We start from the raw sequence: 6,000 nt of genomic DNA, 5'->3' as shown, positions 1-6,000 counted from the left end.
GTGTGTGTGTGTGTGTGTGTGTGTGTGTGTGTGTGTGTGTGTGTGTGTGATTTCTGGGTAGTATTCCATAGTGTGGACATACTGCTGTTTGCTTAACTATCCCTATACTGAACACTGTGGGTATCTCTAGTCTGAGGTCATCTCAAATAACGGCTCATTTTAGTTGCGGTCTCTTGCTGTGTAGACACCAGGCCCAAAGCAGCTTGAGGAGGAAAGGGTTTCTTACATGTTCTGATCACAGCTCGTCACTGGGGGAAGCCAACTCGGGCACTCCAGGCAGGCACCTGGAGGCAGGAACTGAAGCAGGGCCTACGGAGAAGCACTGCTTACTGGCTTGCTCAGGTTGCTCCCTTACACCCCCCACCAGGACCACCTGCCTAGGGGTGATGCCGCCCAGAGTGGGCTGGGCCCTCCCACATCAATCATTAACCAAGGGAATGCTTCCACAGGCTCATTCTAAGGACAATCTGATGGAGGCATTTTCTTTCTTTCTTTCTTTCTTTCTTTCTTTCTTTCTTTCTTTCTTTCTTTCTTTCTTTCTTATAAAAGAAAACATTTAATTAGGTCTAGCTTATAGTTGCAGGGTGGCACACAGGCAAACATGGTACTGGAGAGGTAGTTAAGAGTTCTACAACTAGACTGGCAGGCAAAAGGAAGAGAGAGACAGACACTGGGCCCAGCTTGCGCATTTGAAACCCTAAAGCTCACCCCCCAGTGACACACTTCCTCCAACAAGGCTGCACTTCCTGATCCCTGTCAAGTAGTGCCAACCCATAATGACCAGGCATTTTCTCAATTAAGGTTCCTCTTCCAAGATGATTCTAGATTGTGTCGGGTTACAAAACAAACAAACAAAGTCAGCACAGCGCTCGCTGCACACAGGTTTCGAGGAGGCTCGAATGTCTGGCAGTGTGATGGCAGTGTCACGGTGAAATGTCTGCTTGGTACCTAGAGAAACCACCGAACTTGTCCACACAGCTGCTGCCATTTCATCTCTGCCAGCCATGTAGGAGATGGTTCCAGACTCCTGGCCAGCAGCGAGTGCTGTCCACAACTTTCATTTTAGGTATTGTGAGAGTGATGAAGGCAGGGTAAGTCTCCGTACTTGCCTCATTTCTGATTCTAGGGAGAGGACATTCGGCATCCTGCCATTACATAGCAGGTCAACTATAGCATTTCCGGAAAGTTTTCCTAGTCTTTGAACAAATTCGACTGATTTAACTAAAGCTCTCCATGCCTTCTGTGCTACTTTTCTCACTGCCTTGGCAAATTACCTGATGGGAAATAGCAGAGAACCTTGTCTGAGTGCACAGTATCTGGAGAGGTCACTCTGTGTTTACCTGTCCCTTTGTGTGTGGTCAGAGTGTCATGGCTTCAGGCGTGTGTGGCAGAGGGTCTGCTGAGCTCATGACAGAGAGGAAACAGAGCGGGAATGCATGAGACAGAGGGGCGGAGACAACCCAAGGACACGCCCCAGTGACCTGCTCTGCTTCCTGCAGTTAGGTCTCCCCCCCTTCCCATCACCTCCCAATTGTCTGTCTTATTACAAAGCCAATCACTGAGATAAAGACTCCAGCATCTCCATGGAAACCACCGTCCCAGACACTCCAGAGGTGCATTTCTCGGCTGCCCAGGACTAGTTTTCCCAATCTTGTCAAGTTGACCATCAAAAGTAGTCATCACATCCCCTTTCACACGGTCTCCTACATGACAAAGTCTCCATGCCAGGGCACAGAAAACCTGTGCAGTGCCCACAGTGGGAAAATCAAGAGAAAGAATAGGATTTGTTCTTAGCACATTAAGAGAGAGACTTTAAGCCAGGTGTGGTGGTTCACGCCTTTAATCCCAGCACTTGCAAGGCAGAGACAGGCAGATCTCTGAGTTCGAGGCCAGCAGCCTGGTCTACAGAGGGAGTTCCAGGACAGCCAGCACTACCATAGAAACCCTATCTCAAAAACAAAAAAAGAGAGAGAGAAAGAGAGAAAGAAAAAAAGAAACTGACTAAATGACTGACTGTAGGTCATTTTAATTCCCTTTAGCCAAGGTGAAAACAGGGATCTATTTAATTTTCTTGTTTTGTTTATTGTTTGTGTGTGAGAGAGAGGGAGAGAGAGAGAGAGCCGTAGGAGGCATGTGGAAGTCAGAGGACAGCTCTGTAGAGTTGGTGGGATGGGTCACCTTCTTTACACAGGTGGCAGAAATTGGGCTCATCTGTCCAGGCTAGCATGGCAAGCAATTTTACCCGCTGGGGATCTCTCCTTTTGAACCCGACTAGAAGATTTTAAAAGACATAATTGTTTGAAAGGCACAGGCTTCGAGGACAGAGAGATCTGGGCCTGAACCTCTTCCGGCCATTTCCTGGCTATGTGGCTTTATGCTTCTGTCCCCATCTGTAAACCGTGTACCTCAGGGTTCGTGTGCCCACTGAATGAGAAGAGGTGTCCTGGCACACGGTGCGAAATAAAGAGCACCGTGATGTTAGTACAGTCTCATAAAACAAGGCTGAGAGGGGGTCTCAGGGGGCCTGAGTGGGCACCTGTGGAGACCGAAAGCTGTTTGGAAAAGGCAACTAATGAGAATTGTTACTGTACAGGCAGAAATTGAGTGGCATTTGATAGAAAATAATTGGCCACCTACTGTCCTTGGCCTCATCCCAATGGAAGTGACCAGGGTGGGGAGCTGACTCAGCAGTTAGGAGAGCTAAATAGATGACCCAACACCCACAGGAGGCTCACCACCACCTCTAACTCCAGTTCCAGGAAACCCAGCACCCAGAAAGTCCAATGGGTAATGTAGTCATGTGCACAGACACACATATAATAATAACAACCACAATAATAATAAATACTAGGCTGGAGAGACCGTTCAGAGGTTAGGAGCTCTGGCTGCCTTCTCAAAGGGCCCAGGTTCAGTTTTCATTCCCGGCAGCCACAATGAGACTCTCAACCAACTCCAACTCCAGTTCCAGGGGATCAGACATCTTCTTCTGGCCTTCAAGGGCACTCCCTTACCCTCACCTCTCCACACACACACACACAAATTAAATTAAAATTAACATTTAACAAAGTTCATAAGCCTAAAGGGAAGAAAACACAAACAAAAAATAGCCTTGAAATCACACAGCAGTTACACTTAGCAAGTAGTTACTTTTTTTTTTTTTTTTTTGAAAGGCCAGTGGAGCTGGTGAGACAGAGAGTAAAGGTGTCATCATCATGTACACTCACCTCACAGACATTTACCTGGTGTGCCAACCCTATGGGAGGCAGAGCAGAGTCACATGGTCCTGCCGTCCGGGAAGCAGAAACAGGCCTTGAGTTTCCACAGACGTGCTAATGGTCACACGTCAGCATCAGAGCTGGAAAGGAAAGGCCGGAAAAGGTCAAGGAGGGCCCAGCCACCCAAGGGATCCAGAGGCAGGTGGGACTCCTCATGTGGCCATCAGGGGTCTGTCCAGACTGGGAGAGCAGGGGGGGAAAGGAACGGGGGGTGGGGGTACCGAATTTCATGAAGTCACACTTGAGAACCTCCCCTCCCAGCTTAACCCAGCTCAGCTCAGAGCTAGACCCTCCTGAAGTGTACTGCACAGTTTAATAGTGGAGATGGCTCCTGCCTCTGTGTCTGTCTCTGTCTTTGTTTCTCTGTGTCTCTCTCTGTGTATGTCTATGTGTCTCTCCGACTCTGTCTCTCTGTCTCTGTGTGTGTGTCTGTGTGTGTGCGTTTCTCTCTGTCTCTCTCTGTCTCTCTGCTAGTTCGTGCTCCTGTGTTGCTGCCTGCAGTGGCCAGATGAGAATGTAGGATCCCCCGGAGCTCAGCTAACCAACTTCAGAGCTCTTCGAAAGCAGAGCAAACAACCCAACCATTGAGACACCTCTTCAGTCCCAACTTTAATTTTAGAGACAGCTTCTCACTGAACCTGTAGCTCCAAGCCTGGGTTCCTGGGAGCTGCCTGTCTTCACCCTCCCACATACCCCCATGGCTAGGGTCCCAGCTGCCCCTGCAATGCCCAGCATTTACAGTGTGGGTGAGAAAGTCAGGTCATGCTCATGCCTGACTGTCAGCATGGTACAAACTGGGCCGTGTTCCCAGCTCCTCTTTCTTTGTTTGTGAGATGGGCTCTCACACTCACAAGATCCTCCTGCCTCCGTCACACAAGCCCACACTGAGCTGCACATCACTGCGTCTGGTGAAAATGACCGTTACTTAAGCTTTTCTGAGAATGGGCTTCAGTTGTTTTTGAATGAAGAAATGTCCCCATCCAGTGGCCAGCGGACTTTTCACATGCTGGTTAACTCCTGCCGTCCAGACTCCTCCTCCATGTCCCTCCTTTGGGGGACCGTCCTCTGTTCCTCCTCCCTCATTTCTCTGAATACTAACCTCATTGCCAACTTGACAGGTTTTAGAATCCCTGAGGAGGCACAACTTTGGAAGGGGTGTCTACCAGGCTGCTTCCACAGAGGAGTGACTCAGGGGACCCTTGGTGCTCCCTGGGTAGGCAACCTAGCCATACCGACAAGTTCCAGGCCAGTGAGAGTCCCCCTGTCATAAAACAAGATGGCAGCACCTAGGGACAGACCCCTGAGGCAGGCACACACACACACACACACACACACACACACACACACGAATGCACACACTTGAGCACACACACATACACACTGCCACATATGAACATACACACACAGTCGCCACCTTGCGGGATAAAAACCACCATTACTGTTATTATCCTCCCTCATACCGCGGTGTAGAAAAGGGTCGTTGAAAGGTTAAAACCACACAGCCAGTCGGAAGGGGCAGAGCGGCTTCTGACACGGGACTCTGACTCCCGGCTTTTCCGTGTGGCTTTGGGAACGCCTGCAAATCCTGTGAGTCTCGGAGATGATAAGGCAGCCACCTACAGCTGTGGAGCCCTCAGCGGGAGGCTCCCGACCCTCCGCGGAGGGCACACGTTGGGCTGGCGCCCTCTGCTGGGGATCCAATGTAACAACATGTTTTTCTTTCAAGTGCCTCGAGGCCCACACCCACTGAGTCCCGTACGGGGTACAAAGGACAGGTTCTCAGGGTAAAACGAGGCCCAACTGCTTCTTTAAGCCTGTGAGAGTGGGGCTGGGAAGGACATCCAGATGTCAAGGCAGCTGGCGTAACGCTCTGGCTTGGCAAGACAAGAACCAGAGAGCCCTGGTACAGCGGGCAAGCGAGGCTCGGCGTTCAGTGCAGAGCTTGTCTGAAAGATGGAGCCTCCCCGCGCAGGCTTTGCAGCCGGCCCCTCTCTGCTGCTTCGAGAGAGAACTTTTGAGCAGGCAGAATGGTGGTTGATCGGTGGTTAAGTCGGTAAACTCGACTCTGCCCCAGTGGGGCGCAGGCGCGGGCAAGTTGTGTAGTCTCTTTTGGGCACCAGTCCTGAGCATGCGCAGTGGGGCCTTGGCCGCGGCTGTGCTGGGAAGTGGTTAGGACCACCTCCGGCAGCTGAGTTAGAATAGAACACTTCATTCCTTCTGTTAAGTTTCTGTTTCAAACAACACATTGATTACCTCGCGGCTCCCAGGTGAAAAATCTGGGCGGATTCCGGCTCTGCTCTGGGTGTGGACCCGAGTTCCCCCTGCCGGTGTGCCTCCTGGCCCATGCAGGACCCTCTTTTCCTTGCTGCCTGTCAGCTGGAGGGCATCTTCAAGCTCTGGAAGCTGCCCGTATCCCGCGGCTTCTGGCACCTTCGCCTTCACGGCCAGCAACAGTGGCTGGCTGCCTGTGACCTCCCCTTCAGACTCTCCTCCCTAGATCCAGGCTGCAGGCTGGTCTGGGGTGTGTGTGTGTGTGTGTGTGTGTGTGTGTGTGTGTTGTATACGTGTGAGAGGAAGAATGCGTGCATGTGTGTGTGGAGATCAGATAACTTCAGGTGTTATTTTTCCTCTCCACCCCTACACACGCATACACACACACACACACACACACACTCATTTTTTTTTTACAGTGTCTCTCGGTCGCCCACAGCTCACTAAATAGGCT

At 50.9% G+C, this 6,000-nt stretch overlaps 1 long non-coding RNA gene across 1 annotated transcript in view; it reads right to left on the bottom strand.

The window, feature by feature from the left end:
* The window catches only part of LOC129679825 (uncharacterized), a 12,389-nt gene extending 7,413 nt beyond the window's left edge, over nucleotides 1-4,976 (bottom strand). The window contains exons 1-2 of the long non-coding RNA XR_008720588.1: nucleotides 4,736-4,976; nucleotides 3,225-3,355 (exon numbers count right to left, since the gene is read on the bottom strand). This is a non-coding gene — a long non-coding RNA (uncharacterized LOC129679825). The remainder of the gene's footprint in view (nucleotides 1-3,224; nucleotides 3,356-4,735) is intronic.
* Between the last annotated feature and the right edge of the window lie 1,024 nt (nucleotides 4,977-6,000).

The sequence above is a fragment of the Psammomys obesus genome, unplaced genomic scaffold, assembly GCF_907164565.1.
Source record: "Psammomys obesus unplaced genomic scaffold, mPsaObe1.curated_primary_1811, whole genome shotgun sequence".
NCBI classification, from domain to species: domain Eukaryota; kingdom Metazoa; phylum Chordata; class Mammalia; order Rodentia; family Muridae; genus Psammomys; species Psammomys obesus.
The sequence above is the reverse complement of the archived record's forward strand: the minus strand, read 5'-3'. Positions and strand labels throughout refer to the sequence as shown.